The 10,721-nt window shown below is 37.9% G+C and overlaps 1 non-coding gene across 1 annotated transcript; it reads right to left on the reverse strand.

The window, feature by feature from the left end:
- Positions 1 to 9,028: 9,028 nt before the first annotated feature.
- LOC145677698 (5S ribosomal RNA) lies at positions 9,029 to 9,147 on the reverse strand. The gene has a single exon (XR_014129942.1). It is a non-coding gene; the product is annotated as a 5S ribosomal RNA (ribosomal RNA).
- Positions 9,148 to 10,721: the final 1,574 nt, after the last annotated feature.

Here is a 10,721-nt window from a genome sequence, read left to right on the forward strand (position 1 = left end):
TTGGCATGATGATACATCTTGACCTGCTCTACAAGTTTATTTAGTATTTTCCGTTGCGCAGGCTTTTGCTTCTCCAGGTTCTCCCATGGAACTGAGAAACGTATTCAGTCGAACTTCTGCGGTAAGTCAGTATATCATCCTGAGAAGTTTGATCGAGATAGCAGAGGTTCGACTATTCGTTTTTCAATTCCATGTGATATTACAACACGGTGAACTAAATTTATATAGAAACACTTTGATTTTGTTTTGTTTTTTGCTAGCATTAAACTGAGAAAATGTTATTCAATAGACAGAGAACACCACTCAAAGAAAAGTACATCATAAGAATATATATATGGTTGCTGTGGTTCTCGGTTTAATTTGCTAGTTAAGAAACTTGCTCTAAATAAGTACATCTTACAGGTGAAAAACTAAGCCAGGCGATAGAATTAAATATAAAGTTATACACTTTTATTTTACGTTTACTAGTGTTGGGTTACTACTGTAAAATAAGTCAGTATATATGAAAGATAACTGTATTAGGTACTATTTTCCACCGGCGGTGTATTCTTGCATAGTGTACTTAATGTTTACAAGCGGGGCGCTACTAGTATGGATGCATGACAAGTGCTATTGAAACTCGAAAACTAACTGGTTTCCACTACCCTTGCTTATACGTATACCCGCGTCGCCTTCGCTCCTGTTCACTTTGGACGCACATTCTTGCTATCGCTCAGGCCCCCAGCTTTCTCCTGTTTTGGCTCCCTTAAATAGTATTCGTGCTTTTTATTGGCCACCTGGCAAAGCACTTGTAATGATTTTACACCAGTAACTCTAAAATACATGTGTATTACTTTATTTAATTCTGTCGTCTGCAGAATTTTTTTTTTTTTCGTACAAATATGCCTTTTCATGCAGAACACTGAATTTTGCCTGTAAATTTTTGAGAATATGCTGTGACGAAACTTGAGCACCGTTCTTCTTTTCTTTCTTATCACGAGTCTTCTTTAGCCTAATGAGCACAATCATCACACGATAACGACTATTCTTTTCATTTAACTTGTAAACAAGTTGAACTAATAATAATAATTGATGTACAAAGGAGAAGTGTCCTACATATTTGAGGTAAAAAATAAAATAAATATACTTCTACTTCATCCGTGTTTACAAAGTTAAATGTTATCGATTTACAAAAAATGGTCACCTATCCACACACTGACCAGGCTCGACACTGCTTGACCATACATATTAAAACATCGGTCCCACTGAATACACAAGTAGTAAGCACATTCACATAAAAATAATTAGGATTACAGTATATAAAATGCGTTAATTAAAATAGCAAATGCCTTACCTTATCACAGGCGATCCAAAGCCACTGCACATCATCTGCTACGCACACTATATTCCTCCAATATTTCACTCACTTCCTATATCACGCAACAGAAAATATTAATAAAATTCACTTAGCAACATTTTCATTTTTAATCAACAATACGTATAACAATTAAGAATAAAATTAATTGTGAGCACATTGTTATAATTAGAATACTGTTTTTATTCGTTTACAAATATGGGATTAATATAGAGCTGGCAGCAACAATATATACAACTCATCCTGTATGTATCGTAAATCCTAACTTGAGAAGACATCTCTGACGCAAACAATGAGACAAGAAATCAAATACTATATCCGACACATTTGGGGTTTATTGAACTTCAATGTTGGAAGATACCACCTTGTCGGTAGTACAAATGTAATATCCTTACAACACGCGGAACTTTTGCCAGGCATATCTAGGAATTTGGGAAGATTAATTGATATCCTTAATGTGCAATGTATGATTATGACGCATTGTTATGTACACGCAGACGGAACCAGGACAATCTATAGATGACATTTGCACTGTGTTTGGACAATTTGTTCGCAGAAAATAACCGTTTTTGTCTATGAATACTTGAGAACATGGAAGGTATGAGATATACATTTTATGCGCAAATATTATAATACAAATCATTGTTAGTTTGGTGGATGCGTGAAAGAAAGAAAAGGAGTAGATTTTTGCAGACGTCCGGATATAAAGCGAGAACTGAGAATACGCATCTATAACATCTATTTTCTTTGTGTTAATGATATCGATGAACTAAACGGGGAAACTAAAATACAACTGTTTGCAGTATAATTCGAAGTATAGTCAAGTGCAGAGGCGTACTCACGGGGTGTCCACCGGGTGCGGACTCCTCGCAAAAGTTCCTAAGTGAACATACATTTGCAGACTTTCTCATTAAATGTAGTTATTAACAGGGAAAATATTGATGTATCATCAATATAAATCTGATCTTACACTTCATCTGTACTCTGTCTGTATCATGTTTTTGTGAAAAAGTAAGTGGAATATTTATCGTGTTTTCGAATGCAGAATAATAGTATATAGACATAGTGGCTTGTAGTATTGGAACCTTGCCCCCCGAAGCTTGGATCCCTTAGAAGAAAAAAAAATGCATGCGCGCCTGGTGAAATGGTTAACGAATTCAGTTCACTCGATGAATCGACAGATAGTAATACACATTTCGACAGATCGACAGCATTCGACAGATACAGACATATGAAAGTAGCACAAGAATTAGGCGAAAGTCCGTGCGTTTCCTCAATTCACGTAGGAAACAACAGAAAATATCAACTACCATAAAATAATCCGTATATATATTTAATTTATTTGGAATAAAATAAATATAGAAACAACCTGTTCATACATAACTACGGTAAGTGCGTTAATTGCTAACGTAAGAACAAATATGAAACAAGGCACAAAATAAAAAAGAAAAATAAAGTTAAAGGGAATAAATATTTAGGCTTGATTGTCATTCGTATTAAGAAGCTGGGTAATAAAATGTTAAAATCTACAGAAAATTATGAAATTAAATCAGGATTTGAAATAAAAGTCTATACATTGGAAGTAGGCCAGGGAGTTTGCAAGGCAGATGTGTGCGACACGCGTTACTTTATAGATTCCCTTCATTGAACTATAGTAAGCAGTACGAAGATGGTACTTTGCGTATAATCACAGGAAGGATTGAAGTTAATTACCATGGTAATATAATTATTTATTGATAAGTATTTCCATGTTAAATTATGAAAATTATAAGCACAAGGAGGGTGAAAAAGTAGTGTGACCGACTTAGCAATGACTGAAACATAAAATAGAAAAGCGAATAAAAACAAATGCCTTTTGAGTTATGTGGAATAAAGTTTCTTCTAGCCAGTAAGGAAGAATAGGATCTGGTGCATTCATTGAATACCTGAAAAAAATCGTTTATCAAAATAGAAGGAAACACACTTATCGTTGTGGCAACTACGAACTTCTGTTTACCTCAGCCCGCCTCAGCAAGTGCTTTCTATCCGGTCCGCGCTCCGTAACCAAACTCAACGCTGCCTGCTAGCGAAAATTTCATTCTTCAGTATCGTTGAGTTTATTGCAGAAAGCAATGGCAGATACGGCATCAGCACCTGCAGCCCCGGCACAGGCTTCTCCTAAGAAGTCTGCAAAGCCTAAGAAACCAAAAACAACACCTTCTCATCCAAGAACATCAGAAATGGTGAACAACGCCATCAAGAATTTGAAGGAAAGGGGAGGAAGTTCACTGCAAGCTATTAAGAAATACATCTCTCAGAACTACAAAGTGGATGCCGAGAAGCTTGCTCCATTTATCAAGAAATACTTGAGAAGTGCAGTTGCTTCTGGGTCTTTGGTTCAGACCAAGGGAAAAGGTGCATCTGGATCGTTTAAGCTTAGTGCTTCATCGCTGAAGGAGAAGCCTGAAGGTGGATCTTCAACCAAGGCGAAACGATCAGCATCAAAGGAGAAGAAGCCTGCGAAAAAGCCAGCAGCTAAACGTCCCAAGAAGACTGGTGAAAAGAAAAAGGCTGCTGCTCCCAAACCTAAGAAATCACCATCTAAAGTGAAGAAGGCAAAAACTCCCAAGAAGCCAAAGGCCCCGAAGCCAAAGAAGGCTACAGCAAAACCGAAAAGTGCTAAGAAGGCTGCACCAAAGAAGAAGTAAATGTGTCAGTAAATCATCTGACATTTTAAAACGGCTCTTTTTAGAGCCATCAAATACTTTGAGAAGAGTAAAATTGTGCTTTTCCTATCATTATCACATGTTCATTCATAGCAATGTATAGTATACACGCAAGGGACTTTGAGTTTTCTTTTTAACCGAAGCACTTCTTGATGTAAGTGCTTTATAACAGAGGGGAATTGAGGGTGGGGAAAGAAAGCTTTCACGGGTGTCAAGAATGGTGTACTCGAAAAAAAATGGGGAACACATTACGTAATGTCAATTTGTGATCACTTACTTTTTCCTTGTTCCTATCTTCAAGTAGCGAAACAGTACAGAAAACGCACTTAATGCATTTGTTAGAAAAACTTTTGCAGGCTGACTGGGTTCGATTCTCGGTGGGAGCTCAAATGTTTCGCATTGCACGTTAATAAGTAGGTCCACGTTTGAAACAGCCTTGCTGCTGAAAGGGACACTAAACTAAAATCAACTCTTTTCAAGGCTGGGGTGAAAGAAATGTTCGAACTTATTACAACTCGTGAAAGTGAAGTAGACTATGTTTCAATTTAACGTCGTACTATTATGATTTTTATGATAAAGGAGACGGGTGATTACGCCTAATGAATGATGGAAATACTGGTGTAATGAGAAAGTGTTAGGAAAAGGGAACACGCTAATAACCACGGATACCGTCTTATAATTCGTAATATTGCTATAAAGAAAAATAGTAACACCAGCAGAAATGTAGGTGTACAATTGAACTGATGTTAAGTACAAACAGACACTTAAAGAAAGTTTAGTTTAACGTTTGCATTCAACAGCAGCGACCTCTGACAAAATAATATTACTTTTGCTACCTTGGAAGAAGTACATATTTCGCCTGCGAGTTCTATCAGATTAATAACGTTGAGAAGGGCAAACAGTGGTTGAATCGAAGTTAAGTTATGCAACATATGGCAAAATCGAACCCTTGACCACATAAAACGAAGATAATCAATCGGTAAACATAGGGGAAAACTAAAGAATATACTTGAAAGATAGGATGATATACGAAACGACAGGAAAACGAAGGTAGATGTATTAACTATGCAACATACGGCGTGAGAATTTAAAAAAAAAAGATAACAAGTATGGACAAGATCCTTGTTAGGATAACAGCATCTCTAAGTAGTGTATTGGTCCTAAAAAGGACCGTTTTTGAACTCAGTGCCAGAACTTCAAACTTAAGCACGTTCCCCACGGATGCGGCGAGCAAGCTGAATGTCCTTAGGCATGATTGTGACTCTCTTTGCGTGAATAGCACACAAGTTGGTGTCTTCGAAAAGCCCTACAAGGTAAGCTTCACTTGCCTCCTGTAAAGCCATGACAGCTGAGCTTTGGAAGCGAAGATCTGTCTTGAAATCTTGTGCAATTTCTCGGACGAGTCGTTGGAAGGGCAGCTTGCGGATGAGCAATTCAGTGCTCTTCTGGTAACGACGAATTTCTCGGAGAGCCACAGTACCAGGCCTGTAACGATGGGGCTTTTTCACTCCACCGGTAGCTGGAGCACTCTTTCTTGCAGCTTTGGTGGCAAGCTGCTTTCGAGGAGCTTTGCCTCCAGTAGATTTCCTAGCTGTCTGCTTGGTACGTGCCATTGCAACTGTCACGACTTGTTTCAAATAATTGCGCGCTGAATGAAGTCAAGTTATATAAAGAGCAAAACCGTTAAATCAAGCTATTTCTCATTGGATAAAGTCAGTCGAAAAGGACAGTTCTCATTGGCTTAGACACGTTTTGTGTTTTTCCTCCGTGCTTTCCCTGCATGATCGAAGGAACAAAACCACGAGTCTTGGGCTGCTTGGGCTTGTATTTCTCGTGTGTGGTGAGCGAAGCAGTAACATATCGAAATGACAGGACGTGGAAAAGGAGGCAAGGGTCTTGGCAAAGGAGGTGCCAAGCGCCACCGTAAAGTTCTTCGTGACAACATCCAGGGTATCACCAAACCCGCTATTAGGCGTCTTGCTCGCCGTGGTGGTGTGAAGCGTATCTCTGGTCTCATTTATGAAGAGACCCGAGGAGTATTGAAAGTATTCCTGGAGAAAGTAATCAGAGATGCTGTTACATACACAGAACACGCCAAGAGGAAGACAGTGACAGCTATGGATGTTGTGTATGCCTTGAAGAGGCAAGGAAGAACCCTGTACGGTTTCGGAGGTTAAGTTGGGGTTCCTCCTATTTTGGATATAAAATTGGCATAAACGGCTCTTTTCAGAGCCAACAAATTTATATAAAGGGAAAGATTTACTTTGTGCGATTTTCTGTTAGATTATAAGAATTCGTGTAACTACATTAAAGCCTTTTGATGCACACAAAATTACAGACGTAGAGAGATTAATTTGAGAAAATCATACGTTTTTTTTTACATTATGTACGTTCATGTATACGTATTCATATGTAGCAGTATTAATGCTGGAGAAGGGGTTCTGGTTGGAAATTGGCGATTTGTTGGAAGTAGCGAGCATGAGAGATGCGAAACGCAAGTCGGAATTTCTGTTCTGACAGTAGGATGTACGTATAGAGGCTTATACAACTTCTATACTGTGCTGTGAGGGGCGAATAATGCGTTAGAAACCTGAATCTTGTCCTTTATCTTGTTTACGTGGTCTTGGGTTCGATTTTTTTCTTTTGCGGTAGTGTCTATTGTGATTTACATGTAAATTAATGACACTTCGTAGCGGGTTAGTAAAATAAAGAGTAATACAAATATGAGATGTAGGTTAATGCATTGTATACTTCACATTATTTACTAAAGAAAGGCAGTAGTTACAAGAAACCTAGGCTCGCTCGTTGGGCACAGTAGCAAATGAGTTCTGAGATCAGAGAATAAGAGTAGTTGCGTATTACAAACCATATACATATAACACATATCACACAAATATGAATATCGACCTTGCAAAGAATAAATCGTACTTAAGTGTGCATTTAATGTCATTACTATGTTGCAAAAGAAATTTAGGAAAGTTTTCTGATCCGCTCTGTTCATGATGTCATTGGGGCATAGTAATGAACAATAATAAATGTCGAGAACATATTGAACAGAGTAATTTCAGCCAAGCCAACGCAAGAGAGAAACATGAGTGCTTTAAGAATGTTGGAAATTCCTTTGTCTAGCATGAAGTACATGAGAATATGTGGTATGAGGTTTTCTTCCATTGCTGAGAATCTGGGCTCGACTGTCCTGTCCTCTGGGTAATATGAGCCCGATGTACGCAAATATCAAAAAAATGTAGCTAGCGACAATACAAAAGGTAATGATCTTATAATTAATAATGTAGTGGGAACTAAGCACATCGCTGTTTGGAGTATTCTAAAGATAGTGTGACTTCCTATGGGCTTCAATTACGATCGACGACTACACATACTAATTAATCGAATAGCAGCGAGAATTTCGAATGACACTAAGCAACTATCTCAGACACTTTTGATGAGTCTGTATATCGAAAACAATTCATTTCAATCGTAAATCTCCTCTATAAAGGGGTTTGTGGCCCTCATAAGGGCCGATTTGTATGAGATATAGGTCTTACATTTATGCCTTCTTCTCAGTTTTCTTGGGCAGAAGTACAGCTTGAATGTTGGGCAAAACACCACCCTGAGCGATTGTAACTCCAGACAACAACTTGTTTAATTCCTCGTCGTTACGGATAGCTAACTGCAGATGACGTGGAATAATCCTAGTCTTCTTGTTGTCACGAGCAGCGTTGCCTGCCAACTCAAGAACTTCAGCTGCCAGGTATTCCATGACTGCAGCCAAATACACGGGAGCGCCAGCACCAACTCGTTCGGCATAGTTACCCTTTCGCAAAAGACGATGGATTCTGCCTACTGGGAATTGAAGGCCAGCCCTGCTGGAGCGGGACTTGCTCTTTCCCTTGACTTTTCCACCTTTGCCGCGACCAGACATTGTTCAATATTCTTTCGTAATAAGATGAGAGGAAAAATTGCGGCCTCCCATGAATCAAGTCAGTTTTGTTACTACTTCAAGCGTGCACCCGAGTGCATCAAATGAAAAGCAAGGCAGTTGGCGCGAATTGAAACACGTACTGTAATTTAAATGAAGTCGATAAATCGGCGGACACATCTAATTTTGCTGAACGAGTGAGTCATCATGCCACCAAAAACTAGCGGAAAGGCTGCAAAGAAGGCTGGTAAAGCCCAAAAGAATATCTCCAAGGGAGATAAGAAGAAGAAGAGGAGGAGGAAGGAGAGCTATGCCATTTACATCTACAAAGTTTTGAAGCAAGTGCATCCTGACACTGGCATATCTAGCAAAGCTATGAGTATCATGAACAGCTTTGTTAATGACATCTTCGAGCGTATTGCTGCTGAAGCTTCTCGTTTGGCCCATTACAATAAGCGGTCAACTATCACCAGCCGGGAAATCCAAACAGCTGTGCGCCTTCTTTTGCCTGGTGAACTTGCCAAGCACGCTGTAAGTGAGGGTACGAAGGCTGTTACCAAGTACACAAGCTCTAAGTAAAAATCTTCTTCAAGATTTTTCATTTCAAACGGTCCTTGTCAGGACCAACACATTATTCGAAAGAGTTAAATCACGAAATTTGCTTCATTCTGTTATGTAGAAACACCTTGAAATCCAATTTCTATATGCTGTTAGTAAAAAAGTAAAGCACATAGCGGAGATGTGTCGTGCTTGTATACGAAAGGCATTTACTCGCCGGAGATCTACACTTAGTCATAATAATTTACTTTTAAAAAGTGGTAATACATTCCGTGTTAAGTATAGTAGTAGGTGCACACGGATCGGAAATCAGGTTATTTTAATGTGCCGTGCAAATAAACAGGCTGTTAGTGTAAGAAATAGTGGGTATAACGCTTAGAATATCGATTAATCGCTATGAAATAATGTTGATAAATTATCTCTTGAAAGTACTATAAAATTAATGTTTCTAGTATTTTCGTACTTGAAGGATAATGAAATTTGAAAAAGAGATGCCAACAGCACCTGGTGTTCCCAGGCGGTCACCCATCCAAGTACTGACCAGGCCCGATGCTGCTTGACTTCGGTGATCGGACGAGAACCGGTATATTCAGCATGGTATGGCCGTTGGCAACTACCTTTTCTTCAATGTCCTGTTAAGGAAGTATGTTTTAAGTAAGAATTGACATTATTAACTATAAAGGCAAGCATATTAACGTCGTTAACATTACTTGGAATATACTAATATTCGAATAAATATTTGAATGTTCGAATGATGAGTGATTCGGATGTTCATAGTGCCACTATGTCCTATCGAGTTTACTATCACGAACCACGTATGAAATTGTATATAAATAAATAAAAATAAATCCTTTATTAAGTATTGATTACAGGAAAAAGGCAAACTTACATTCTTTAATGTACACAATGAAATGTATGAAAGATATTTTTAAGATATGTTTCACTTACCCTTTATAACGCAAGGTAGTTTTCAGTGTAGCATCCTCTTCAGCTGCGAGATAACGTAAGGCAGATGATCATTCAGTCGTGAAGCACTAAAATGTAATATACATTTTAACTATTATCGATAAGAATTATTTACTGCAGGGATGCAAATAAAGTGAGGCAAATTAGTAAATAAAAACCGATACTGTAACTGATAATGTAATTACGTATCTGTATTAGTTGTATATACAGTAATCGCACGATTATCCGCGGAGTTGGATGTTGGCATAATCGCGCATAATCAGCAGTATGAGCAGAAAAGGGAAATGAAATGAAATCTTTAGATTTACGTCGCATACTTATACCGGTTACGCTAAAGGAGACGGTGATGATGAGTACTGAATGAAGAAAGTGGGAGGAAACGGGAGAAACCCGAGAAAACCCATGAGCACGGTCTTTATGCACGACAAAGTTCACACGGCACGAGCTGGGATTGAACCAGGGACCCCAAGCACCGGAGGCCAAAAAAGGGACAAAAAGTCTTTCGTGCAACTTTCGTTTTCGGTAAAAAGTTTACACATAATTTAGAAAGAGTAGTTTTCTGGTCTTTTTATTTCACAAGTTGGTTCATGTCTATATTTTTTACATGCATAAAAAATTTTTCAACTCCCTTGCTTAGTTCCTGTTAAAGACCTCTACCTCTGATTGTATTTTTTGCACATATTCTTATTGTTTTCAGACAACATTTCTAAGAGCGTAATTTATCGTCAGCAAGAAAAGAAAAGGAAAGCCTCGGATAGTGGAATGTGTACTGTATATATATATATATATATATATATATATATATATATATATATATATATATATATATATATATACGTATTAGTATATAGTTTTATTTTATACGTCTCCTATTATTACACAATGTGCAGATATTGTGAAAGCGCAAGTAAATATGTATAACTCCCCGTTCTGCACTTAATAACTTGAAAGAAGTTCGGGGAAGGTAGTGTAACAGAAAGTGCAAACAGAAATGAGGGTTTACAGGCATTTAATATTATTCCGTAGTAGTATGATTTTTTGTAAAATATATATATATATATATATAAACATACATATTCAATGATATAGTAAGAGGTTAGCAGCACTGATAGAACTGCAGAAAGTACAAAACCGTTAATAAGAAAGAGAGAGAGATGGTGGCCGCTTTTGTGCTTTTCATTGGCTAATTCCGAATTGCGCGCGAATACGTACGAGATTT

Source organism: Thermobia domestica, unplaced genomic scaffold (assembly GCF_964235325.1).
Source record: "Thermobia domestica unplaced genomic scaffold, izTheDome1.hap1.1 HAP1_SCAFFOLD_1250, whole genome shotgun sequence".
NCBI lineage: Eukaryota > Metazoa > Arthropoda > Insecta > Zygentoma > Lepismatidae > Thermobia > Thermobia domestica.